This window comes from Ahaetulla prasina, chromosome 6 (assembly GCF_028640845.1).
Source record: "Ahaetulla prasina isolate Xishuangbanna chromosome 6, ASM2864084v1, whole genome shotgun sequence".
In the NCBI taxonomy this organism is placed as follows: domain Eukaryota; kingdom Metazoa; phylum Chordata; class Lepidosauria; order Squamata; family Colubridae; genus Ahaetulla; species Ahaetulla prasina.
Genome location: NC_080544.1, coordinates 107,684,998 through 107,709,726, shown reverse-complemented (window position 1 = coordinate 107,709,726; position 24,729 = coordinate 107,684,998). Strand labels below are relative to the sequence as shown.

The 24,729-nt window shown below is 55.7% G+C and overlaps 17 non-coding genes and 1 pseudogene across 17 annotated transcripts; all 18 read left to right on the top strand.

Moving 5' to 3' along the window:
* Nucleotides 1–779: 779 nt before the first annotated feature.
* LOC131201538 (5S ribosomal RNA) lies at nucleotides 780–898 on the top strand. Its single transcript, XR_009155904.1, has one exon. It is a non-coding gene; the product is annotated as a 5S ribosomal RNA (ribosomal RNA).
* Nucleotides 899–2,001: 1,103 nt separating this feature from the next.
* On the top strand, nucleotides 2,002–2,120 carry LOC131201536 (5S ribosomal RNA). Its single transcript, XR_009155902.1, has one exon. It is a non-coding gene; the product is annotated as a 5S ribosomal RNA (ribosomal RNA).
* A 1,103-nt stretch (nucleotides 2,121–3,223) lies between these two features.
* LOC131201556 (5S ribosomal RNA) lies at nucleotides 3,224–3,342 on the top strand. Its single transcript, XR_009155921.1, has one exon. It is a non-coding gene; the product is annotated as a 5S ribosomal RNA (ribosomal RNA).
* A 1,104-nt stretch (nucleotides 3,343–4,446) lies between these two features.
* Nucleotides 4,447–4,565, top strand: LOC131201535 (5S ribosomal RNA). The gene has a single exon (XR_009155901.1). It is a non-coding gene; the product is annotated as a 5S ribosomal RNA (ribosomal RNA).
* A 1,098-nt stretch (nucleotides 4,566–5,663) lies between these two features.
* LOC131201534 (5S ribosomal RNA) lies at nucleotides 5,664–5,782 on the top strand. The gene has a single exon (XR_009155900.1). It is a non-coding gene; the product is annotated as a 5S ribosomal RNA (ribosomal RNA).
* Nucleotides 5,783–6,884: 1,102 nt separating this feature from the next.
* Nucleotides 6,885–7,002, top strand: LOC131201564 (5S ribosomal RNA). Its single transcript, XR_009155928.1, has one exon. It is a non-coding gene; the product is annotated as a 5S ribosomal RNA (ribosomal RNA).
* A 1,103-nt stretch (nucleotides 7,003–8,105) lies between these two features.
* Nucleotides 8,106–8,224, top strand: LOC131201533 (5S ribosomal RNA). The gene has a single exon (XR_009155899.1). It is a non-coding gene; the product is annotated as a 5S ribosomal RNA (ribosomal RNA).
* Nucleotides 8,225–9,324: 1,100 nt separating this feature from the next.
* On the top strand, nucleotides 9,325–9,443 carry LOC131201532 (5S ribosomal RNA). Its single transcript, XR_009155898.1, has one exon. It is a non-coding gene; the product is annotated as a 5S ribosomal RNA (ribosomal RNA).
* Nucleotides 9,444–10,547: 1,104 nt separating this feature from the next.
* LOC131201531 (5S ribosomal RNA) lies at nucleotides 10,548–10,666 on the top strand. The gene has a single exon (XR_009155897.1). It is a non-coding gene; the product is annotated as a 5S ribosomal RNA (ribosomal RNA).
* Nucleotides 10,667–11,759: 1,093 nt separating this feature from the next.
* Nucleotides 11,760–11,878, top strand: LOC131201555 (5S ribosomal RNA). Its single transcript, XR_009155920.1, has one exon. It is a non-coding gene; the product is annotated as a 5S ribosomal RNA (ribosomal RNA).
* Nucleotides 11,879–12,978: 1,100 nt separating this feature from the next.
* LOC131201530 (5S ribosomal RNA) lies at nucleotides 12,979–13,097 on the top strand. Its single transcript, XR_009155896.1, has one exon. It is a non-coding gene; the product is annotated as a 5S ribosomal RNA (ribosomal RNA).
* A 1,110-nt stretch (nucleotides 13,098–14,207) lies between these two features.
* Nucleotides 14,208–14,326, top strand: LOC131201529 (5S ribosomal RNA). The gene has a single exon (XR_009155895.1). It is a non-coding gene; the product is annotated as a 5S ribosomal RNA (ribosomal RNA).
* Nucleotides 14,327–15,431: 1,105 nt separating this feature from the next.
* On the top strand, nucleotides 15,432–15,540 carry LOC131201566 (5S ribosomal RNA; annotated as a pseudogene).
* Nucleotides 15,541–16,632: 1,092 nt separating this feature from the next.
* Nucleotides 16,633–16,751, top strand: LOC131201528 (5S ribosomal RNA). Its single transcript, XR_009155894.1, has one exon. It is a non-coding gene; the product is annotated as a 5S ribosomal RNA (ribosomal RNA).
* Nucleotides 16,752–17,844: 1,093 nt separating this feature from the next.
* LOC131201517 (5S ribosomal RNA) lies at nucleotides 17,845–17,963 on the top strand. The gene has a single exon (XR_009155884.1). It is a non-coding gene; the product is annotated as a 5S ribosomal RNA (ribosomal RNA).
* A 1,086-nt stretch (nucleotides 17,964–19,049) lies between these two features.
* Nucleotides 19,050–19,168, top strand: LOC131201572 (5S ribosomal RNA). Its single transcript, XR_009155931.1, has one exon. It is a non-coding gene; the product is annotated as a 5S ribosomal RNA (ribosomal RNA).
* A 1,104-nt stretch (nucleotides 19,169–20,272) lies between these two features.
* Nucleotides 20,273–20,391, top strand: LOC131201558 (5S ribosomal RNA). Its single transcript, XR_009155923.1, has one exon. It is a non-coding gene; the product is annotated as a 5S ribosomal RNA (ribosomal RNA).
* Nucleotides 20,392–21,489: 1,098 nt separating this feature from the next.
* On the top strand, nucleotides 21,490–21,608 carry LOC131201565 (5S ribosomal RNA). The gene has a single exon (XR_009155929.1). It is a non-coding gene; the product is annotated as a 5S ribosomal RNA (ribosomal RNA).
* The last annotated feature ends 3,121 nt before the right edge of the window (nucleotides 21,609–24,729 follow it).

Below are 24,729 nucleotides of genomic sequence, written 5' to 3'. Positions count from 1 at the left end.
TTTGCCTGTCGGACGCCCGCTGGGAAGATTAGGAAGGAGCCATCGCACGACCCTGGGAGGGTGTAACTTTCATCGAGACGCGCCAGTCGCCCATCCCCGAATTGGGATCGCCTGGCCGTGGGGATGCTGCAACGGTCATAGGTGCGAAAAAGGGTCATACAGCCCTTTTTACAGTGCTCATGGGCATTTCCAGAGTGGCTAGGTTAAGGGTTTCACATCAAGGGCTGCCCGTTTATCTGTGCGTGCGCCTGTAGGCGTCTCTACCCGTGTCTGTGTATGCGAATTCCGGGAAGCGAAAGAACGTTTTCGAAAACTGAAATGTATAGCCGACAAGAAGAAGTGAGAAATCCTCTAAAAAGAGAAAGCGCTTAAGTCAGGATTTGAATCCCACCCTTCTTCTGCCGGCCTGGGCCCGTGATCAAGGTCTGGTGGGCAGCTGGCCTTTTGTCTCTGTTTGTCCCGAGTGTGAACGGCCTGCCCTGCAGGGCGGCGTGTGTGGCAGCTGTATTTTGCCTGCAGGTTCCATCGGAATGGAGTCCGGGAGCCGTCCATGAGGCGTCCAGGCTTGCTAGGTTGAGGGGAGAAGGCTGGAGTTGTGGGAAGAGCCCGAGAGGCACATGCCCAGAGCCGGTGTGTGAGGTAGAGACAGGCTGTGCGTCAGGCCAAGGGGGAGGATGGTCCTGTGGAATCCGCTGAGCCCCTGGGTCGGATTCCCTACGAGGGCTTGTAGAGGGGGCGCTGCGGGTTGCTTAAAGGCAGCGGCAAGCAGCTTGAATGCCGTCTACGGCCATACTACCCTGAAAGCGCCCGATCCCGTCTGATCTCGGAAGCTAAGCAGGGTCAGGCCTGGTTAGTACTTGGATGGGAGACCGCCTGGGAATACCGGGTGCTGTAGGCTTTTGCCTCCTTTTGCTGCCACTTTTAAGACTTTTGCTGCCGCTTGCAGCCTGGCCGACGGAACTGCAACCCTGCTTTCCCCAGCCCCGCCCCGCCCGTCTCCCCCCCCCAAGATGCTCGCTAGCCGCCCAATCAATCAAAGCTCAAAAGCCAAGCTTTGTGATACGCAGGTAGTCCTTGACTTACCACCACAATTCAGCCCTAAGTTTCCCTCTTCCAAGCAAGGCGGTGGCGAAGTGAATTGCATCTTTGCCACAGTGGTGACGAGAATCACTGCCGTTGCCAAGTGAATCATCTGTCGTTAAGCGAATCTGCCAGCCGCATTGACTTTGCCTGTCGGACGCCCGCTGGGAAGATTAGGAAGGGGCCATCGCACGACCCTGGGAGGGTGTAACTTTCATCGAGACGCGCCAGTCGCCCATCCCCGAATTGGGATCGCCTGGCCGTGGGGATGCTGCAACGGTCATAGGTGCGAAAAAGGGTCATACAGCCCTTTTTACAGTGCTCATGGGCATTTCCAGAGTGGCTAGGTTAAGGGTTTCACATCAAGGGCTGCCCGTTTATCTGTGTGCGTGCGCCTGTAGGCGTCTCTACCCGTGTCTGTGTATGCGAATTCCGGGAAGCGAAAGAACGTTTTCGAAAACTGAAATGTATAGCCGACAAGAAGAAGTGAGAAATCCTCTAAAAAGAGAGAAAGCGCTTAAGTCAGGATTTGAATCCCACCCTTCTTCTGCCGGCCTGGGCCCGTGATCAAGGTCTGGTGGGCAGCTGGCCTTTTGTCTCTGTTTGTCCAGTGTGAACGGCCTGCCCTGCAGGGCGGCGTGTGGCAGCTGTATTTTGCCTGCAGGTTCCATCGGAATGGAGTCCGGGAGCCGTCCATGAGGCGTCCAGGCTTGCTAGGTTGAGGGGAGAAGGCTGGAGTTGTGGGAAGGGCCCGGGAGGCACATGCCCAGAGCCGGGGTGTGAGGTAGAGACAGGCTGTGCCTCAGGCCAAGGGGAGGATGGTCCTGTGGGAATCCGCTGAGCCCTGGGTCGGATTCCCTACGAGGGCTTGTAGAGGGGCGCTGCGGTTGCTTAAAGGCAGCGGCAAGCAGCATGAATGCCGTCTACGGCCATACTACCCTGAAAGCGCCCGATCCCGTCTGATCTCGGAAGCTAAGCAGGGTCAGGCCTGGTTAGTACTTGGATGGGAGACCGCCTGGGAATACCGGGTGCTGTAGGCTTTTGCCTCCTTTTGCTGCCACTTTTAAGACTTTTGCTGCCGCTTGCAGCCTGGCCGACGGAACTGCAACCCTGCTTTCCCCAGCCCCCGCCCCGCCCGTCTCCCCCCCCCAAGATGCTCGCTAGCCGCCCAATCAATCAAAGCTCAAAAGCCAAGCTTTGTGATACGCAGGTAGTCCTTGACTTACCACCACAATTCAGCCCTAAGTTTCCCTCTTCCAAGCAAGGCGGTGGCGAAGTGAATTGCATCTTTGCCACAGTGGTGACGAGAATCACTGACGTTGCCAAGTGAATCATCTGTCGTTAAGCGAATCTGCCAGCCGCATTGACTTTGCCTGTCTGACCCCCGCTGGGAAGATTAGGAAGGGGCCATCGCACGACCCTGGGAGGGTGTAACTTTCATCGAGACGCGCCAGTCGCCCATCCCCGAATTGGGATCGCCTGGCCGTGGGGATGCTGCAACGGTCATAGGTGCGAAAAAGGGTCATACAGCCCTTTTTACAGTGCTCATGGGCATTTCCAGAGTGGCTAGGTTAAGGGTTTCACATCAAGGGCTGCCCGTTTATCTGTGTGCGTGCGCCTGTAGGCGTCTCTACCCGTGTCTGTGTATACGAATTCCGGGAAGCGAAAGAACGTTTTCGAAAACTGAAATGTATAGCCGACAAGAAGAAGTGAGAAATCCTCTAAAAAGAGAGAAAGCGCTTAAGTCAGGATTTGAATCCCACCCTTCTTCTGCCGGCCTGGGCCCGTGATCAAGGTCTGGTGGGCAGCTGGCCTTTTGTCTCTGTTTGTCCCGAGTGTGAACGGCCTGCCCTGCAGGGCGGCGTGTGTGCAGCTGTATTTTGCCTGCAGGTTCCATCGGAATGGAGTCCGGGAGCCGTCCATGAGGCGTCAGGCTTGCTAGGTTGAGGGAGAAGGCTGGAGTTGTGGGAAGAGCCGAGGCACATGCCCAGAGCCGGTGTGTGAGGTAGAGACAGGCTGTGCGTCAGGCCAAGGGGAGGATGGTCCTGTGGGAATCCGCTGAGCCCTGGGTCGGATTCCCTACGAGGGCTTGTAGAGGGGCGCTGCGGGTTGCTTAAAGGCAGCGGCAAGCAGCTTGAATGCCGTCTACGGCCATACTACCCTGAAAGCGCCTGATCCCGTCTGATCTCGGAAGCTAAGCAGGGTCAGGCCTGGTTAGTACTTGGATGGGAGACCGCCTGGGAATACCGGGTGCTGTAGGCTTTTGCCTCCTTTTGCTGCCACTTTTAAGACTTTTGCTGCCGCTTGCAGCCTGGCCGACGGAACTGCAACCCTGCTTTCCCCAGCCCCGCCCCGCCCGTCTCCCCCAAGATGCTCGCTAGCCGCCCAATCAATCAAAGCTCAAAAGCCAAGCTTTGTGATACGCAGGTAGTCCTTGACTTACCACCACAATTCAGCCCTAAGTTTCCCTCTTCCAAGCAAGGCGGTGGCGAAGTGAATTGCATCTTTGCCACAGTGGTGACGAGAATCACTGCCGTTGCCAAGTGAATCATCTGGCGTTAGCGAATCTGCCAGCCGCATTGACTTTGCCTGTCGGACGCCCGCTGGGAAGATTAGGAAGGGCCATCGCACGACCCTGGGAGGTGTAACTTTCATCGAGACGCGCCAGTCGCCCATCCCGAATTGGGATCGCCTGGCCGTGGGGATGCTGCAACGGTCATAGGTGCGAAAAAGGGTCATACAGCCCTTTTTACAGTGCTCATGGGCATTTCCAGAGTGGCTAGGTTAAGGGTTTCACATCAAGGGCTGCCCGTTTATCTGTGTGCGTGCGCCTGTAGGCGTCTCTACCCGTGTCTGTGTATGCGAATTACGGGAAGCGAAAGAACGTTTTCGAAAACTGAAATGTATAGCCGACAAGAAGAAGTGAGAAATCCTCTAAAAAGAGAGAAAGCGCTTAAGTCAGGATTTGAATCCCACCCTTCTTCTGCCGGCCTGGGCCCGTGATCAAGGTCTGGTGGGCAGCTGGCCTTTTGTCTCTGTTTGTCCCGAGTGTGAACGGCCTGCCCTGCCGGGCGGCGTGGGTGGCAGGTGGATTTTTCCTGCCGGTTCCATCGGAATGGAGTCCGGGAGCCGTCCATGAGGTGTCCAGGCTTGCTAGGTTGAGGGGAGAAGGCTGGAGTTGTGGGAAGAGCCCGAGAGGCACATGCCCAGAGCCGGTGTGTGAGGTAGAGACAGGCTGTGCGTCAGGCCAAGGGGGAGGGATGGTCCTGTGGGAATCCGCTGAGCCCCTGGGTCGGATTCCCTACGAGGGCTTGTAGAGGGGGCGCTGCGGGTTGCTTAAAGGCAGCGGCAAGCAGCTTGAATGCCGTCTACGGCCATACTACCCTGAAAGCGCCCGATCCCGTCTGATCTCGGAAGCTAAGCAGGGTCAGGCCTGGTTAGTACTTGGATGGGAGACCGCCTGGGAATACCGGGTGCTGTAGGCTTTTGCCTCCTTTTGCTGCCACTTTTAAGACTTTTGCTGCCGCTTGCAGCCTGGCCGACGGAACTGCAACCCTGCTTTCCCCAGCCCCCGCCCCGCCCGTCTCCCCCCCCCAAGATGCTCGCTAGCCGCCCAATCAATCAAAGCTCAAAAGCCAAGCTTTGTGATACGCAGGTAGTCCTTGACTTACCACCACAATTCAGCCCTAAGTTTCCCTCTTCCAAGCAAGGCGGTGGCGAAGTGGTGCATCTTTGCCACAGTGGTGACGAGAATCACTGCCGTTGCCAAGTGAATCATCTGTCGTTAAGCGAATCTGCCAGCCGCATTGACTTTGCCTGTCGGACGCCCGCTGGGAAGATTAGGAAGGAGCCATCGCACGACCCTGGGAGGGTGTAACTTTCATCGAGACGCGCCAGTCGCCCATCCCCGAATTGGGATCGCCTGGCCGTGGGGATGCTGCAACGGTCATAGGTGCGAAAAAGGGTCATACAGCCCTTTTTACAGTGCTCATGGGCATTTCCAGAGTGGCTAGGTTAAGGGTTTCACATCAAGGGCTGCCCGTTTATCTGTGTGCGTGCGCCTGTAGGCCTCTCTACCCGTGTCTGTGTATGCGAATTCGGGAAGCGAAAGAACGTTTTGAAAACTGAAATGTATAGCCGACAAGAAGAAGTGAGAAATCCTCTAAAAGAGAGAAAGCGCTTAAGTCAGGATTTGAATCCCACCTTCTTCTGCCGGCCTGGGCCCGTGATCAAGGTCTGGTGGGCAGCTGGCCTTTTGTCTCTGTTTGTCCAGTGTGAACGGCCTGCCCTGCAGGCGGCGTGTGGCAGCTGTATTTTGCCTGCAGGTTCCATCGGAATGGAGTCCGGGAGCCGTCCATGAGGCGTCCAGGCTTGCTAGGTTGAGGGAGAAGGCTGGAGTTGTGGGAAGAGCCGAGAGGCACATGCCCAGAGCCGGTGTGAGGTAGAGACAGGCTGTGCGTCAGGCCAAGGGGGAGGGATGGTCCTGTGGGAATCCGCTGAGCCCCTGGGTCGGATTCCCTACGAGGGCTTGTAGAAGGGGCGCTGCGGGTTGCTTAAAGGCAGCGGCAAGCAGCTTGAATGCCGTCTACGGCCATACTACCCTGAAAGCGCCCGATCCCGTCTGATCTCGGAAGCTAAGCAGGGTCAGGCCTGGTTAGTACTTGGATGGGAGACCGCCTGGGAATACCGGGTGCTGTAGGCTTTTGCCTCCTTTTGCTGCCACTTTTAAGACTTTTGCTGCCGCTTGCAGCCTGGTCGACGGAACTGCAACCTGCTTTCCCCAGCCCCGCCCCGCCCGTCTCCCCCCCCCAAGATGCTCGCTAGCCGCCCAATCAATCAAAGCTCAAAAGCCAAGCTTTGTGATACGCAGGTAGTCCTTGACTTACCACCACAATTCAGCCCTAAGTTTCCCTCTTCCAAGCAAGGCGGTGGCGAAGTGAATTGCATCTTTGCCACAGTGGTGACGAATCACTGCGTTGCCAAGTGAATCATCTGTCGTTAAGCGAATCTGCCAGCCGCATTGACTTTGCCTGTCGGACGCCCGCTGGGAAGATTAGGAAGGGCCATCGCACGACCCTGGGAGGTGTAACTTTCATCGAGACGCCGCCAGTCGCCCATCCCGAATTGGGATCGCCTGGCCGTGGGGATGCTGCAACGGTCATAGGTGCGAAAAAGGGTCATACAGCCCTTTTTACAGTGCTCATGGGCATTTCCAGAGTGGCTAGGTTAAGGGTTTCACATCAAGGGCTGCCCGTTTATCTGTGTGCGTCGCCTGTAGGCGTCTCTACCCGTGTCTGTGTATGCGAATTCCGGGAAGCGAAAGAACGTTTTGAAAACTGAAATGTATAGCCGACAAGAAGAAGTGAGAAATCCTCTAAAAAGAGAGAAAGCGCTTAAGTCAGGATTTGAATCCCACCCTTCTTCTGCCGGCCTGGGCCCGTGATCAAGGTCTGGTGGGCAGCTGGCCTTTTGTCTCTGTTTGTCCCGAGTGTGAACGGCCTGCCCTGCAGGGCGGCGTGTGTGGCAGCTGTATTTTGCCTGCAGGTTCCATCGGAATGGAGTCCGGGAGCCGTCCATGAGGCGTCCAGGCTTGCTAGGTTGAGGGGAGAAGGCTGGAGTTGTGGGAAGAGCCCGAGAGGCACATGCCCAGAGCCGGTGTGTGAGGTAGAGACAGGCTGTGCGTCAGGCCAAGGGGGAGGGATGGTCCTGTGGGAATCCGCTGAGCCCCTGGGTCGGATTCCTACGAGGGCTTGTAGAGGGGCGCTGCGGGTTGTTTAAAGGCAGCGGCAAGCAGCTTGAATGCCGTCTACGGCCATACTACCTGAAGGCGCCCGATCCCGTCTGATCTCGGAAGCTAAGCAGGGTCAGGCCTGGTTAGTACTTGGATGGGAGACCGCCTGGGAATACCGGGTGCTGTAGGCTTTTGCCTCCTTTTGCTGCCACTTTTAAGACTTTTGCTGCCGCTTGCAGCCTGGTCGACGGAACTGCAACCCTGCTTTCCCCAGCCCCCGCCCCCCCCCTCTCCCCCAAGATGCTCGCTAGCCGCCCAATCAATCAAAGCTCAAAAGCCAAGCTTTGTGATACGCAGGTAGTCCTTGACTTACCACCACAATTCAGCCCTAAGTTTCCCTCTTCCAAGCAAGGCGGTGGCGAAGTGAATCGCATCTTTGCCACAGTGGTGACGAGAATCACTGCCGTTGCCAAGTGAATCCTCTGTCGTTAAGCGAATCTGCCAGCCGCATTGACTTTGCCTGTCGGACGCCCGCTGGGAAGATTAGGAAGGAGCCATCGCACGACCCTGGGAGGGTGTAACTTTCATCGAGACGCGCCAGTCGCCCATCCCCGAATTGGGATCGCCTGGCCGTGGGGATGCTGCAACGGTCATAGGTGCGAAAAAGGGTCATACAGCCCTTTTTACAGTGCTCATGGGCATTTCCAGAGTGGCTAGGTTAAGGGTTTCACATCAAGGGCTGCCCGTTTATCTGTGTGCGTGCGCCTGTAGGCGTCTCTACCCGTGTCTGTGTATGCGAATTCCGGGAAGCGAAAGAACGTTTTCGAAAACTGAAATGTATAGCCGACAAGAAGAAGTGAGAAATCCTCTAAAAGAGAAAGCGCTTAAGTCAGGATTTGAATCCCACCTTCTTCTGCCGGCCTGGGCCCGTGATCAAGGTCTGGTGGGCAGCTGGCCTTTTGTCTCTGTTTGTCCAGTGTGAACGGCCTGCCCTGCAGGGCGGCGTGTGTGGCAGCTGTATTTTGCCTGCAGGTTCCATCGGAATGGAGTCCGGGAGCCGTCCATGAGGCGTCCAGGCTTGCTAGGTTGAGGGGAGAAGGCTGGAGTTGTGGGAAGAGCCCGAGAGGCACATGCCCAGAGCCGGTGTGTGAGGTAGAGACAGGCTGTGCGTCAGGCCAAGGGGGAGGGATGGTCCTGTGGGAATCCGCTGAGCCCCTGGGTCGGATTCCCTACGAGGGCTTGTAGAGGGGGCGCTGCGGGTTGCTTAAAGGCAGCGGCAAGCAGCATGAATGCCGTCTACGGCCATACTACCCTGAAAGCGCCCGATCCCGTCTGATCTCGGAAGCTAAGCAGGGTCAGGCCTGGTTAGTACTTGGATGGGAGACCGCCTGGGAATACCGGGTGCTGTAGGCTTTTGCCTCCTTTTGCTGCCACTTTTAAGACTTTTGCTGCCGCTTGCAGCCTGGCCGACGGAACTGCAACCCTGCTTTCCCCAGCCCCGCCCCGCCCGTCTCCCCCAAGATGCTCGCTAGCCGCCCAATCAATCAAAGCTCAAAAGCCAAGCTTTGTGATACGCAGGTAGTCCTTGACTTACCACCACAATTCAGCCCTAAGTTTCCCTCTTCCAAGCAAGGCGGTGGCGAAGTGGTGCATCTTTGCCACAGTGGTGACGAGAATCACTGCCGTTGCCAAGTGAATCATCTGTCGTTAAGCGAATCTGCCAGCCGCATTGACTTTGCCTGTCGGACGCCCGCTGGGAAGATTAGGAAGGGCCATCGCACGACCCTGGGAGGGTGTAACTTTCATCGAGGCCGCCAGTCGCCCATCCCCGAATTGGGATCGCCTGGCCGTGGGGATGCTGCAACTGTCATAGGTGCGAAAAAGGGTCATACAGCCCTTTTTACAGTGCTCATGGGCATTTCCAGAGTGGCTAGGTTAAGGGTTTCACATCAAGGGCTGCCCGTTTATCTGTGTGCGTGCGCCTGTAGGCGTCTCTACCCGTGTCTGTGGATGCGGAATTCTGGAAGCGAAAGAACGTTTTCGAAAACTGAAATGTATAGCCGACAAGAAGAAGTGAGAAATCCTCTAAAAAGAGAGAAAGCGCTTAAGTCAGGATTTGAATCCCACCCTTCTTCTGCCGGCCTGGGCCCGTGATCAAGGTCTGGTGGGCAGCTGGCCTTTTGTCTCTGTTTGTCCCGAGTGTGAACGGCCTGCCCTGCCGGGCGGCGTGTGTGGCAGCTGTATTTTGCCTGCAGGTTCCATCGGAATGGAGTCCGGGAGCCGTCCATGAGGCGTCCAGGCTTGCTAGGTTGAGGGGAGAAGGCTGGAGTTGTGGGAAGAGCCCGAGAGGCACATGCCCAGAGCCGGTGTGTGAGGTAGAGACAGGCTGTGCGTCAGGCCAAGGGGGAGGGATGGTCCTGTGGAATCCGCTGAGCCCTGGGTCGGATTCCTACGAGGGCTTGTAGAGGGGCGCTGCGGGTTGCTTAAAGGCAGCGGCAAGCAGCTTGAATGCCGTCTACGGCCATACTACCCTGAAAGCGCCCGATCCCGTCTGATCTCGGAAGCTAAGCAGGGTCAGGCCTGGTTAGTACTTGGATGGGAGACCGCCTGGGAATACCGGGTGCTGTAGGCTTTTGCCTCCTTTGCTGCCACTTTTAAGACTTTTGCTGCCGCTTGCAGCCTGGCTGACGGAACTGCAACCCTGCTTTCCCCAGCCCCGCCCCGCCCGTCTCCCCCCCCCAAGATGCTCGCTAGCCGCCCAATCAATCAAAGCTCAAAAGCCAAGCTTTGTGATACGCAGGTAGTCCTTGACTTACCACCACAATTCAGCCCTAAGTTTCCCTCTTCCAAGCAAGGCGGTGGCGAAGTGGTGCATCTTTGCCACAGTGGTGACGAGAATCACTGCCGTTGCCAAGTGAATCATCTGTCGTTAAGCGAATCTGCCAGCCGCATTGACTTTGCCTGTCGGACGCCCGCTGGGAAGATTAGGAAGGGCCATCGCACGACCCTGGGAGGGTGTAACTTTCATCGAGACGCCGCCAGTCGCCCATCCCAATTGGGATCGCCTGGCCGTGGGGATGCTGCAACGTCATAGGTGCGAAAAAGGGTCATACAGCCCTTTTTACAGTGCTCATGGGCATTTCCAGAGTGGCTAGGTTAAGGGTTTCACATCAAGGGCTGCCCGTTTATCTGTGTGCGTGCGCCTGTAGGCGTCTCTACCCGTGTCTGTGTATGCGAATTCCGGGAAGCGAAGAACGTTTTGAAAACTGAAATGTATAGCCGACAAGAAGAAGTGAGAAATCCTCTAAAAAGAGAGAAAGCGCTTAAGTCAGGATTTGAATCCCACCCTTCTTCTGCCGGCCTGGGCCCGTGATCAAGGTCTGGTGGGCAGCTGGCCTTTTGTCTCTGTTTGTCCCGAGTGTGAACGGCCTGCCCTGCAGGGCGGCGTGTGTGGCAGCTGTATTTTGCCTGCAGGTTCCATCGGAATGGAGTCCGGGGGCCGTCCATGAGGCGTCCAGGCTTGCTAGGTTGAGGGGAGAAGGCTGGAGTTGTGGGAAGAGCCCGAGAGGCACATGCCCAGAGCCGGTGTGTGAGGTAGAGACAGGCTGTGCGTCAGGCCAAGGGGGAGGGATGGTCCTGTGGGAATCCGCTGAGCCCCTGGGTCGGATTCCCTACGAGGGCTTGTAGAGGGGGCGCTGCGGGTTGCTTAAAGGCAGCGGCAAGCAGCTTGAATGCCGTCTACGGCCATACTACCCTGAAAGCGCCCGATCCCGTCTGATCTCGGAAGCTAAGCAGGGTCAGGCCTGGTTAGTACTTGGATGGGAGACCGCCTGGGAATACCGGGTGCTGTAGGCTTTTGCCTCCTTTTGCTGCCACTTTTAAGACTTTTGCTGCCGCTTGCAGCCTGGCCGACGGAACTGCAACCCTGCTTTCCCCAGCCCCGCCCCGCCCGTCTCCCCCAAGATGCTCGCTAGCCGCCCAATCAATCAAAGCTCAAAAGCCAAGCTTTGTGATACGCAGGTAGTCCTTGACTTACCACCACAATTCAGCCCTAAGTTTCCTCTTCCAAGCAAGGCGGTGGCGAAGTGAATTGCATCTTTGCCACAGTGGTGACGAGAATCACTGCCGTTGCCAAGTGAATCATCTGTCGTTAAGCGAATCTGCCAGCCGCATTGACTTTGCCTGTCGGACGCCCGCTGGGAAGATTAGGAAGGGGCCATCGCACGACCCTGGGAGGGTGTAACTTTCATCGAGACGCGCCAGTCGCCCATCCCGAATTGGGATCGCCTGGCCGTGGGGATGCTACAACGGTCATAGGTGCGAAAAAGGGTCATACAGCCCTTTTTACAGTGCTCATGGGCATTTCCAGAGTGGCTAGGTTAAGGGTTTCACATCAAGGGCTGCCCGTTTATCTGTGTGCGTGCGCCTGTAGGCGTCTCTACCCGTGTCTGTGTATGCGAATTCCGGGAAGCGAAAGAACGTTTTCGAAAACTGAAATGTATAGCCGACAAGAAGAAGTGAGAAATCCTCTAAAAAGAGAAAGCGCTTAAGTCAGGATTTGAATCCCACCTTCTTCTGCCGGCCTGGGCCCGTGATCAAGGTCTGGTGGGCAGCTGGCCTTTTGTCTCTGTTTGTCCAGTGTGAACGGCCTGCCCTGCAGGGCGGCGTGTGTGGCAGCTGTATTTTGCCTGCAGGTTCCATCGGAATGGAGTCCGGAGCCGTCCATGAGGCGTCCAGGCTTGCTAGGTTGAGGGAGAAGGCTGGAGTTGTGGGAAGAGCCGAGAGGCACATGCCCAGAGCCGGTGTGTGAGGTAGAGACAGGCTGTGCGTCAGGCCAAGGGGAGGGATGGTCCTGTGGAATCCGCTGAGCCCTGGGTCGGATTCCTACGAGGGCTTGTAGAGGGGCGCTGCGGGTTGCTTAAAGGCAGCGGCAAGCAGCTTGAATGCCGTCTACGGCCATACTACCCTGAAAGCGCCTGATCCCGTCTGATCTCGGAAGCTAAGCAGGGTCAGGCCTGGTTAGTACTTGGATGGGAGACCGCCTGGGAATACCGGGTGCTGTAGGCTTTGCCTCCTTTGCTGCCACTTTTAAGACTTTTGCTGCCGCTTGCAGCCTGGCTGACGGAACTGCAACCCTGCTTTCCCCAGCCCCGCCCCGCCCGTCTCCCCCCCCCAAGATGCTCGCTAGCCGCCCAATCAATCAAAGCTCAAAAGCCAAGCTTTGTGATACGCAGGTAGTCCTTGACTTACCACCACAATTCAGCCCTAAGTTTCCCTCTTCCAAGCAAGGCGGTGGTGAAGTGAATTGCATCTTTGCCACAGTGGTGACGAGAATCACTGCCGTTGCCAAGTGAATCATCTGTCGTTAAGCGAATCTGCCAGCCGCATTGACTTTGCCTGTCGGACGCCCGCTGGGAAGATTAGGAAGGGCCATCGCACGACCCTGGGAGGTGTAACTTTCATCGAGGCGCCAGTCGCCCATCCCGAATTGGGACCGCCTGGCCGTGGGGATGCTGCAACGGTCATTGGTGCGAAAAAGGGTCATACAGCCCTTTTTACAGTGCTCATGGGCATTTCCAGAGTGGCTAGGTTAAGGGTTTCACATCAAGGGCTGCCCGTTTATCTGTGTGCGTGCCTGTAGGCCTCTCTACCCGTGTCTGTGTATACGAATTCCGGAAGCGAAAGAACGTTTTCGAAAACTGAAATGTATAGCCGACAAGAAGAAGTGAGAAATCCTCTAAAAAGAGAAAGCGCTTAAGTCAGGATTTGAATCCCACCCTTCTTCTGCCGGCCTGGGCCCGTGATCAAGGTCTGGTGGGCAGCTGGCCTTTTGTCTCTGTTTGTCCCGAGTGTGAACGGCCTGCCCTGCAGGGCGGCGTGTGTGGCAGCTGTATTTTGCCTGCAGGTTCCATCGGAATGGAGTCCGGGAGCCGTCCATGAGGCGTCCAGGCTTGCTAGGTTGAGGGGAGAAGGCTGGAGTTGTGGGAAGAGCCCGAGAGGCACATGCCCAGAGCCGGTGTGTGAGGTAGAGACAGGCTGTGCGTCAGGCCAAGGGGGAGGGATGGTCCTGTGGGAATCCGCTGAGCCCCTGGGTCGGATTCCCTACGAGGGCTTGTAGAGGGGGCGCTGCGGGTTGCTTAAAGGCAGCGGCAAGCAGCTTGAATGCCGTCTACGGCCATACTACCCTGAAAGCGCCCGATCCCGTCTGATCTCGGAAGCTAAGCAGGGTCAGGCCTGGTTAGTACTTGGATGGGAGACCGCCTGGGAATACCGGGTGCTGTAGGCTTTTGCCTCCTTTTGCTGCCACTTTTAAGACTTTTGCTGCCGCTTGCAGCCTGGCCGACGGAACTGCAACCCTGCTTTCCCCAGCCCCCGCCCCGCCCGTCTCCCCCCCCCAAGATGCTCGCTAGCCGCCCAATCAATCAAAGCTCAAAAGCCAAGCTTTGTGATACGCAGGTAGTCCTTGACTTACCACCACAATTCAGCCCTAAGTTTCCCTCTTCCAAGCAAGGCGGTGGCGAAGTGAATTGCATCTTTGCCACAGTGGTGACGAGAATCACTGCCGTTGCCAAGTGAATCATCTGTCGTTAAGCGAATCTGCCAGCCGCATTGACTTTGCCTGTCGGACGCCCGCTGGGAAGATTAGGAAGGAGCCATCGGACGACCCTGGGAGGTGTAACTTTCATCGAGACGCGCCAGTCGCCCATCCTGGAATTGGGATGGCCTGGCGGTGGGGATGCTGCAACGGTCATAGGTGCGAAAAAGGGTCATACAGCCCTTTTTACAGTGCTCATGGGCATTTCCAGAGTGGCTAGGTTAAGGGTTTCACATCAAGGGCTGCCCGTTTATCTGTGTGCGTGCCCTTGTAGCCGCCTCTACCCGTGTCTGTGTATACGAATTCCGGGAAGCGAAAGAACGTTTTCGAAAACTGAAATGTATAGCCGACAAGAAGAAGTGAGAAATCCTCTAAAAAGAGAGAAAGCGCTTAAGTCAGGATTTGAATCCCACCCTTCTTCTGCCGGCCTGGGCCCGTGATCAAGGTCTGGTGGGCAGCTGGCCTTTTGTCTCTGTTTGTCCCGAGTGTGAACGGCCTGCCCTGCAGGGCGGCGTGTGTGGCAGCTGGATTTTGCCTTCAGGTTCCATCGGAATGGAGTCCGGAGCCGTCCATGAGGCGTCAGGCTTGCTAGGTTGAGGGGAGAAGGCTGGAGTTGTGGGAAGAGCCCGAGAGGCACATGCCCAGAGCCGGTGTGTGAGGTAGAGACAGGCTGTGCGTCAGGCCAAGGGGGAGGGATGGTCCTGTGGGAATCCGCTGAGCCCCTGGGTCGGATTCCCTACGAGGGCTTGTAGAGGGGGCGCTGCGGGTTGTTTAAAGGCAGCGGCAAGCTGCTTGAATGCCGTCTACGGCCATACTACCCTGAAAGCGCCCGATCCCGTCTGATCTCGGAAGCTAAGCAGGGTCAGGCCTGGTTAGTACTTGGATGGGAGACCGCCTGGGAATACCGGGTGCTGTAGGCTTTTGCCTCCTTTTGCTGCCACTTTTAAGACTTTTGCTGCCGCTTGCAGCCTGGCCGACGGAACTGCAACCCTGCTTTCCCCAGCCCCCGCCCCGCCCGTCTCCCCCCCCCAAGATGCTCGCTAGCCGCCCAATCAATCAAAGCTCAAAAGCCAAGCTTTGTGATACGCAGGTAGTCCTTGACTTACCACCACAATTCAGCCCTAAGTTTCCCTCTTCCAAGCAAGGCGGTGGCGAAGTGAATTGCATCTTTGCCACAGTGGTGACGAGAATCACTGCCGTTGCCAAGTGAATCATCTGTCGTTAAGCGAATCTGCCAGCCGCATTGACTTTGCCTGTCGGACGCCCGCTGGGAAGATTAGGAAGGAGCCATCGCACGACCCTGGGAGGTGTAACTTTCATCGAGACGCGCCAGTCGCCCATCCCAATTGGGATCGCCTGGCCGTGGGGATGCTGCAACGGTCATAGGTGCGAAAAGGTCATACAGCCCTTTTACAGTGCTCATGGGCATTTCCAGAGTGGCTAGGTTAAGGGTTTCACATCAAGGGCTGCCCGTTTATCTGTGTGCGTGCGCCTGTAGGCGTCTCTACCCGTGTCTGTGTATGCGAATTCCGGGAAGCGAAAGAACGTTTTCGAAAACTGAAATGTATAGCCGACAAGAAGAAGTGAGAAATCCTCTAAAAAGAGAAAGCGCTTAAGTCAGGATTTGAATCCCACCCTTCTTCTGCCGGCCTGGGCCCGTGATCAAGGTCTGGTGGGCAGCTGGCCTTTTGTCTCTGTTTGTCCCGAGTGTGAACGGCCTGCCCTGCCGGGCGGCGTGTGTGGCAGCTGTATTTTGCCTGCAGGTTCCATCGGAATGGAGTCCGGGAGCCGTCCATGAGGCGTCCAGGCTTGCTAGGTTGAGGGGAGAAGGCTGGAGTTGTGGGAAGAGCCCGAGAGGCACATGCCCAGAGCCGGTGTGTGAGGTAGAGACAGGCTGTGCGTCAGGCCAAGGGGGAGGGATGGTCCTGTGGGAATCCGCTGAGCCCCTGGGTCGGATTCCCTACGAGGGCTTGTAGAGGGGGCGCTGCGGGTTGCTTAAAGGCAGCGGCAAGCAGCTTGAATGCCGTCTACGGCCATACTACCCTGAAAGCGCCTGATCTCGGAAGCTAAGCAGGGTCAGGCCTGGTTAGTACTTGGATGGGAGACCGCCTGGGAATACCGGGTGCTGTAGGCTTTTGCCTCCTTTTGCTGCCACTTTTAAGACTTTTGCTGCCGCTTGCAGCCTGGCCGACGGAACTGCAACCCTGCTTTCCCCAGCCCCGCCCCGCCCGTCTCCCCCAAGATGCTCGCTAGCCGCCCAATCAATCAAAGCTCAAAAGCCAAGCTTTGTGATACGCAGGTAGTCCTTGACTTACCACCACAATTCAGCCCTAAGTTTCCCTCTTCCAAGCAAGGCGGTGGCGAAGTGGTGCATCTTTGCCACAGTGGTGACGAGAATCACTGCCGTTGCCAAGTGAATCATCTGTCGTTAGCGAATCTGCCAGCCGCATTGACTTTGCCTGTCGGACGCCCGCTGGGAAGATTAGGAAGGAGCCATCGCACGACCCTGGGAGGTGTAACTTTCATCGAGACGCCAGTCGCCCATCCCCGAATTGGGATCGCCTGGCCGTGGGGATGCTGCAACGGTCATAGGTGCGAAAAAGGGTCATACAGCCCTTTTTACAGTGCTCATGGGCATTTCCAGAGTGGCTAGGTTAAGGGTTTCACATCAAGGGCTGCCCGTTTATCTGTGTGCGTGCGCCTGTAGGCCTCTCTACCCGTGTCTGTGTATGCGAATTCCGGGAAGCGAAAGAACGTTTTCGAAAACTGAAATGTATAGCCGACAAGAAGAAGTGAGAAATCCTCTAAAAAGAGAGAAAGCGCTTAAGTCAGGATTTGAATCCCACCCTTCTTCTGCCGGCCTGGGCCCGTGATCAAGGTCTGGTGGGCAGCTGGCCTTTTGTCTCTGTTTGTCCAGTGTGAACGGCCTGCCCTGCAGGCGGCGTGTGTGGCAGCTGTATTTTGCCTGCAGGTTCCATCGGAATGGAGTCCGGGAGCCGTCCATGAGGCGTCAGGCTTGCTAGGTTGAGGGAGAAGGCTGGAGTTGTGGGAAGAGCCGAGGCACATGCCCAGAGCCGGTGTGTGAGGTAGAGACAGGCTGTGCCTCAGGCCAAGAGGGAGGGATGGTCCTGTGGAATCCGCTGAGCCCTGGGTCGGATTCCCTACGAGGGCTTGTAGAGGGGGCGCTGCGGGTTGTTTAAAGGCAGCGGCAAGCTGCTTGAATGCCGTCTACGGCCATACTACCCTGAAAGCGCCCGATCCCGTCTGATCTCGGAAGCTAAGCAGGGTCAGGCCTGGTTAGTACTTGGATGGGAGACCGCCTGGGAATACCGGGTGCTGTAGGCTTTTGCCTCCTTTTGCTGCCACTTTTAAGACTTTTGCTGCCGCTTGCAGCCTGGCCGACGGAACTGCAACCCTGCTTTCCCCAGCCCCCGCCCCGCCCGTCTCCCCCCCCCAAGATGCTCGCTAGCCGCCCAATCAATCAAAGCTCAAAAGCCAAGCTTTGTGATACGCAGGTAGTCCTTGACTTACCACCACAATTCAGCCCTAAGTTTCCCTCTTCCAAGCAAGGCGGTGGCGAAGTGGTGCATCTTTGCCACAGTGGTGACGAATCACTGCCGTTGCCAAGTGAATCATCTGTCGTTAGCGAATCTGCCAGCCGCATTGACTTTGCCTGTCGGACGCCCGCTGGGAAGATTAGGAAGGGCCATCGCACGACCCTGGGAGGGTGTAACTTTCATCGAGACGCCAGTCGCCCATCCCCGAATTGGGATCGCCTGGCCGTGGGGATGCTGCAACGGTCATAGGTGCGAAAAGGTCATACAGCCCTTTTACAGTGCTCATGGGCATTTCCAGAGTGGCTAGGTTAAGGGTTTCACATCAAGGGCTGCCCGTTTATCTGTGTGCGTGCGCCTGTAGGCCTCTACCCGTGTCTGTGTATACGAATTCCGGGAAGCGAAGAACGTTTTCGAAAACTGAAATGTATAGCCGACAAGAAGAAGTGAGAAATCCTCTAAAAGAGAAAGCGCTTAAGTCAGGATTTGAATCCCACCCTTCTGCCGGCCTGGGCCCGTGATCAAGGTCTGGTGGGCAGCTGGCCTTTTGTCTCTGTTTGTCCCGAGTGTGAACGGCCTGCCCTGCAGGGCGGCGTGTGTGGCAGCTGTATTTTGCCTGCAGGTTCCATCGGAATGGAGTCCGGGAGCCGTCCATGAGGCGTCCAGGCTTGCTAGGTTGAGGGGAGAAGGCTGGAGTTGTGGGAAGAGCCCGAGAGGCACATGCCCAGAGCCGGTGTGTGAGGTAGAGACAGGCTGTGCGTCAGGCCAAGGGGGAGGGATGGTCCTGTGGGAATCCGCTGAGCCCCTGGGTCGGATTCCCTACGAGGGCTTGTAGAGGGGGCGCTGCGGGTTGTTTAAAGGCAGCGGCAAGCTGCTTGAATGCCGTCTACGGCCATACTACCCTGAAAGCGCCCGATCCCGTCTGATCTCGGAAGCTAAGCAGGGTCAGGCCTGGTTAGTACTTGGATGGGAGACCGCCTGGGAATACCGGGTGCTGTAGGCTTTTGCTGCCACTTTTAAGACTTTTGCTGCCGCTTGCAGCCTGGCCGACGGAACTGCAACCCTGCTTTCCCCAGCCCCCGCCCCGCCCGTCTCCCCCAAGATGCTCGCTAGCCCAATCAATCAAAGCTCAAAAGCCAAGCTTTGTGATACGCAGGTAGTCCTTGACTTACCACCACAATTCAGCCCTAAGTTTCCTCTTCCAAGCAAGGCGGTGGCGAATTGCATCTTTGCCACAGTGGTGACGAGAATCACTGCCGTTGCCAAGTGAATCATCTGTCGTTAAGCGAATCTGCCAGCCGCATTGACTTTGCCTGTCGGACGCCCGCTGGGAAGATTAGGAAGGGCCATCGCACGACCCTGGGAGGTGTAACTTTCATCGAGACGCCAGTCGCCCATCCCCGAATTGGGATCGCCTGGCCGTGGGGATGCTGCAACGGTCATAGGTGCGAAAAAGGGTCATACAGCCCTTTTTACAGTGCTCATGGGCATTTCCAGAGTGGCTAGGTTAAGGGTTTCACATCAAGGGCTGCCCGTTTATCTGTGTGCGTGCGCCTGTAGGCGTCTCTACCCGTGTCTGTGTATGCGAATTCCGGGAAGCGAAAGAACGTTTTCGAAAACTGAAATGTATAGCCGACAAGAAGAAGTGAGAAATCCTCTAAAAAGAGAGAAAGCGCTTAAGTCAGGATTTGAATCCCACCCTTCTTCTGCCGGCCTGGGCCCGTGATCAAGGTCTGGTGGGCAGCTGGCCTTTTGTCTCTGTTTGTCCCGAGTGTGAACGGCCTGCCCTGCAGGGCGGCGTGTGTGGCAGCTGTATTTTGCCTGCAGGTTCCATCGGAATGGAGTCCGGGAGCCGTCCATGAGGCGTCCAGGCTTGCTAGGTTGAGGGGAGAAGGCTGGAGTTGTGGGAAGAGCCCGAGAGGCACATGCCCAGAGCCGGTGTGTGAGGTAGAGACAGGCTGTGCCTCAGGCCAAGAGGGAGGGATGGTCCTGTGGGAATCCGCTGAGCCCCTGGGTCGGATTCCCTACGAGGGCTTGTAGAGGGGGCGCTGCGGGTTGTTTAAAGGCAGCGGCAAGCTGCTTGAATGCCGTCTACGGCCATACTACCCTGAAAGCGCCCGATCCCGTCTGATCTCGGAAGCTAAGCAGGGTCAGGCCTGGTTAGTACTTGGATGGGAGACCGCCTGGGAATACCGGGTGCTGTAGGCTTTTGCCTCCTTTTGCTGCCACTTTTAAGACTTTTGCTGCCGCTTGCAGCCTGGCCGACGGAACTGCAACCCTGCTTTCCCCAGCCCCCGCCCCGCCCGTCTCCCCCCCCCAAGATGCTCGCTAGCCGCCCAATCAATCAAAGCTCAAAAGCCAAGCTTTGTGATACGCAGGTAGTCCTTGACTTACCACCACAATTCAGCCCTAAGTTTCCCTCTTCCAAGCAAGGCGGTGGCGAAGTGGTGCATCTTTGCCACAGTGGTGACGAGAATCACTGCCGTTGCCAAGTGAATCATCTGTCGTTAGCGAATCTGCCAGCCGCATTGACTTTGCCTGTCGGACGCCCGCTGGGAAGATTAGGAAGGCCATCGCACGACCCTGGGAGGTGTAACTTTCATCGAGACGCCAGTCGCCCATCCCGAATTGGGATCGCCTGGCCGTGGGGATGCTGCAACGGTCATAGGTGCGAAAAAGGGTCATACAGCCCTTTTTACAGTGCTCATGGGCATTTCCAGAGTGGCTAGGTTAAGGGTTTCACATCAAGGGCTGCCCGTTTATCTGTGTGCGTGCGCCTGTAGGCGTCTCTACCCGTGTCTGTGTATGGGAATCCGGCGACGCGAAAGAACGTTTTCGAAAACTGAAATGTATAGCCGACAAGAAGAAGTGAGAAATCCTCTAAAAAGAGAGAAAGCGCTTAAGTCAGGATTTGAATCCCACCCTTCTTCTGCCGGCCTGGGCCCGTGATCAAGGTCTGGTGGGCAGCTGGCCTTTTGTCTCTGTTTGTCCCGAGTGTGAACGGCCTGCCCTGCCGGGCGGCGTGTGTGGCAGCTGTATTTTGCCTGCAGGTTCCATCGGAATGGAGTCCGGGAGCCGTCCATGAGGCGTCCAGGCTTGCTAGGTTGAGGGGAGAAGGCTGGAGTTGTGGGAAGAGCCCGAGAGGCACATGCCCAGAGCCGGTGTGTGAGGTAGAGACAGGCTGTGCGTCAGGCCAAGGGGGAGGGATGGTCCTGTGGGAATCCGCTGAGCCCCTGGGTCAGATTCCCTATGAGGGCTTGTAGAGGGGGCGCTGCGGGTTGCTTAAAGGCAGCGGCAAGCAGCTTGAATGCCATCTACGGCCATACTACCCTGAAAGCGCCCGATCCCGTCTGATCTCGGAAGCTAAGCAGGGTCAGGCCTGGTTAGTACTTGGATGGGAGACCGCCTGGGAATACCGGGTGCTGTAGGCTTTTGCCTCCTTTTGCTGCCACTTTTAAGACTTTTGCTGCCGCTTGCAGCCTGGCCGACGGAACTGCAACCCTGCTTTCCCCAGCCCCCGCCCCGCCCGTCTCCCCCAAGATGCTCGCTAGCCGCCCAATCAATCAAAGCTCAAAAGCCAAGCTTTGTGATACGCAGGTAGTCCTTGACTTACCACCACAATTCAGCCCTAAGTTTCCCTCTTCCAAGCAAGGCGGTGGCGAAGTGAATTGCATCTTTGCCACAGTGGTGACGAGAATCACTGCCGTTGCCAAGTGAATCATCTGTCGTTAAGCGAATCTGCCAGCCGCATTCACTTTGCCTGTCGGACCCCGCTGGGAAGATTAGGAAGGAGCCATCGCACGACCCTGGGAGGTGTAACTTTCATCGAGACGCCAGTCGCCCATCCCAATTGGGATCGCCTGGCCGTGGGGATGCTGCAACGGTCATAGGTGCGAAAAGGGTCATACAGCCCTTTTACAGTGCTCATGGGCATTTCCAGAGTGGCTAGGTTAAGGGTTTCACATCAAGGGCTGCCCGTTTATCTGTGTGCGTCGCCTGTAGGCGTCTCTACCCGTGTCTGTGTATGCGAATTCCGGGAAGCGAAGAACGTTTTGAAAACTGAAATGTATAGCCGACAAGAAGAAGTGAGAAATCCTCTAAAAAGAGAGAAAGCGCTTAAGTCAGGATTTGAATCCCACCCTTCTTCTGCCGGCCTGGGCCCGTGATCAAGGTCTGGTGGGCAGCTGGCCTTTTGTCTCTGTTTGTCCCAAGTGTGAACGGCCTGCCCTGCAGGGCGGCGTGTGTGGCAGCTGTATTTTGCCTTCAGGTTCCATCGGAATGGAGTCCGGGAGCCGTCCATGAGGCGTCCAGGCTTGCTAGGTTGAGGGGAGAAGGCTGGAGTTGTGGGAAGAGCCCGAGAGGCACATGCCCAGAGCCGGTGTGTGAGGTAGAGACAGGCTGTGCGTCAGGCCAAGGGGGAGGGATGGTCCTGTGGGAATCCGCTGAGCCCCTGGGTCGGATTCCCTACGAGGGCTTGTAGAGGGGGCGCTGCGGGTTGCTTAAAGGCAGCGGCAAGCAGCTTGAATGCCGTCTACGGCCATACTACTCTGAAAGTACCTGATCCCATCTGATCTCAGAAGCTAAGCAGGGTCAGACCTGGTTAGTACTTGGAAGGGAGACCACGTGGGAATACTGGATGCTGTAGGCTTTTGCCTCCTTTTGCTGCCACTTTTAAGACTTTTGCTGCCGCTTGCAGCCTGGCTGACGGAACTGCAACCCTGCTTTCCCCAGCCCCGCCCCGCCCGTCTCCCCCAAGATGCTCGCTAGCCGCCCAATCAATCAAAGCTCAAAAGCCAAGCTTTGTGATACGCAGGTAGTCCTTGACTTACCACCACAATTCAGCCCTAAGTTTCCCTCTTCCAAGCAAGGCGGTGGCGAAGTGAATTGCATCTTTGCCACAGTGGTGACGAGAATCACTGCCGTTGCCAAGTGAATCATCTGTCGTTAAGCGAATCTGCCAGCCGCATTGACTTTGCCTGTCTGGCCCCCGCTGGGAAGATTAGGAAGGGCCATCGCACGACCCTGGGAGGTGTAACTTTCATCGAGACGCGCCAGTCGCCCATCCCGAATTGGGATCGCCTGGCCGTGGGGATGCTGCAACGGTCATAGGTGCGAAAAAGGGTCATACAGCCCTTTTTACAGTGCTCATGGGCATTTCCAGAGTGGCTAGGTTAAGGGTTTCACATCAAGGGCTGCCCGTTTATCTGTGTGCGTGCGCCTGTAGGCGTCTCTACCCGTGTCTGTGTATACGAATTCCGGAAGCGAAGAACGTTTTCGAAAACTGAAATGTATAGCCGACAAGAAGAAGTGAGAAATCCTCTAAAAAGAGAGAAAGCGCTTAAGTCAGGATTTGAATCCCACCCTTCTTCTGCCGGCCTGGGCCCGTGATCAAGGTCTGGTGGGCAGCTGGCCTTTTGTCTCTGTTTGTCCCGAGTGTGAACGGCCTGCCCTGCAGGGCGGCGTGTGTGGCAGCTGTATTTTGCCTGCAGGTTCCATCGGAATGGAGTCCGGGAGCCGTCCATGAGGCGTCCAGGCTTGCTAGGTTGAGGGGAGAAGGCTGGAGTTGTGGGAAGAGCCCGAGAGGCACAAGGCGGTGGCGGAGTGAATTGCATCTTTGCCACAGTGGTGACGAGAATCACTGCCGTCGCCAAGTGAATCATCTATCGCTAAGCGAATCTTCTAGCCGCATTGACTTTGCCTGTTAAAATGACACCCTATCACTTCTTATCTCAGAAGCTAAGCAGGGTCAGCCCTGTTTAGTAGTTTGATGGGAGAACTTTTGAGGATACCGGGTGCTGTACCTTTTATCCCCTACCCACCCCCTCTCTGTTCTCTCCCCTCCCCAGTCTTCCCCTTTCCTCTGTTTCTCCCTCTTCTTCCTCGTCACAGACATATTATCTTTCCCTTCCTTTTTCTGCCACTTTTAAGACTTTTGCTGCTTGCTGCCTGGCAAAGAGAACATAGTCCTGTGTTTTGTTGTGAAAATTATATTTATTTATTTATTTACTTTATTTATTTATTTTGTCACAAGAATATATGTAGGTATCGTACAAAAAGGTTATATGATATATAAACATATATATGAGTAAATATTAGGAGGTATAAGCATATATATATATAGGAAGAAGAAAAGAAAAACAATAGGACAGGAACGGTAGGCACGTTTGTGCGCTTATGCACGCCTCTTATGGTCCTCTTAGGAATGGGGTGAGGTCAATGGTAAAGTTTTTGGTTAAAGTTTTTAGGATTATGGGAAGAGACCACAGAGTCAGGATATCACAGAATATCCCAGAATATCACAGCTTTATTTTTGTAAATAACTCGGGGCAGCAATCTTATCTAATCTTCCTTTCTCCTTGTTTTCTCACAACCCTGGGAGGCCGGTTGTGTTGAAAGAGCGTTACTGTCCAAAGTCATACTTACCGAGTATTGTTTTCTTGGAGTGAAACTTGGTTGCTTGGATGTACATGTTTTATGCTAGTATTTGGAGTCTTTTCTCACTTAATGGTACAAGGCTATCGTTTGATACTTAAAACAATATCGCACAATACATATTACGTCTGTAGCGGCCGGCAATAAACCCAGTCATGGTTTTCCGAAAGGTGCTTTTCAAAAGGCAAATGGACTTTCTTTCCTTTTCTTTGAAGATGTTTCGCTTCTCATCCTAGAAGCTTCTTTAGTTGGAAAAGAAAAGAAAAAAACAAAGTCTAGTTGCCTTTTGAAGAGCACCTTTATTTATTTTATTTATTTATTAATCCAATTTCTATACCGCCCTTCTCCCGAAGGACTCAGGGCAGTTTACAGCCATATTAAAAATACAAAAATATACATAATATTTATTTATTTATTTATTTATTGTTTATATTTATATACCGCCCTATCTCCCAAAGGACTCAGGGTGGTTTACAGGCATTTAAAAGCAATAAATACAATTCTAAAAACAATTAAAAAACTTATTCAAAAGCCTAATAATTAAAAATATAAAAAATTAAAACCCAAGTTAAAACCCACAAACTAAAATCTAACTCAGTCCTGCGCAGTTAAATAGGTATGTTTTAAGCTCGCGGCGGAAGGTCCGAAGGTCCGGAAGCTGACGAAGTCCTGGGGGCAGTTCATTCCAGAGGGTGGGAGCCCCCACAGAGAAGGCCCTTCCCCTGGGCGTCGCCAGACGACATTGCCTCGCTGACGGCACCCTGAGGAGTCCCTCTCTGTGAGAGCGCACGGGTCGGTGAGAGGTATTCGGTAGCAGTAGGCGGTCCCGTAGATAACCCGGCCCTATGCCATGGAGCGCTTTAAAGGTGGTCACCAAAACCTTGAAGCGCACCCGGAAGGCCACAGGGAGCCAGTGCAGTCTGCGCAGGATGGGTGTTATAGGGGAGCCACGAGGGGCCCCCTCTATCACCCGCGCAGCCGCATTCTGGACTAACTGCAGCCTCCGGATGCCCTTCAAGGGGAGCCCCATGTAGAGAGCATTGCAGTAATCCAGGCGAGACGTCACGAGTGCGTGGGTGACTGTGCACAGGGCATCTCGGTCCAGAAAGGGGCGCAACTGGCGCACCAGGCGAACCTGGTAAAACGCTCTCCTGGAGACGCCCGTCAAATGATCTTCCAAAGACAGCCGTTCGTCCAGGAGGACGCCTAAGTTGCGCACCCCCTCCATCGGGGCCAATGACTCGCCACCGATGGTCAGCCGCAGATTTAGCTGACTGTACCGGGATGCCGGCATCCACAGCCACTCTGTCTTGGAGGGATTGAGCTTGAGCCTGTTT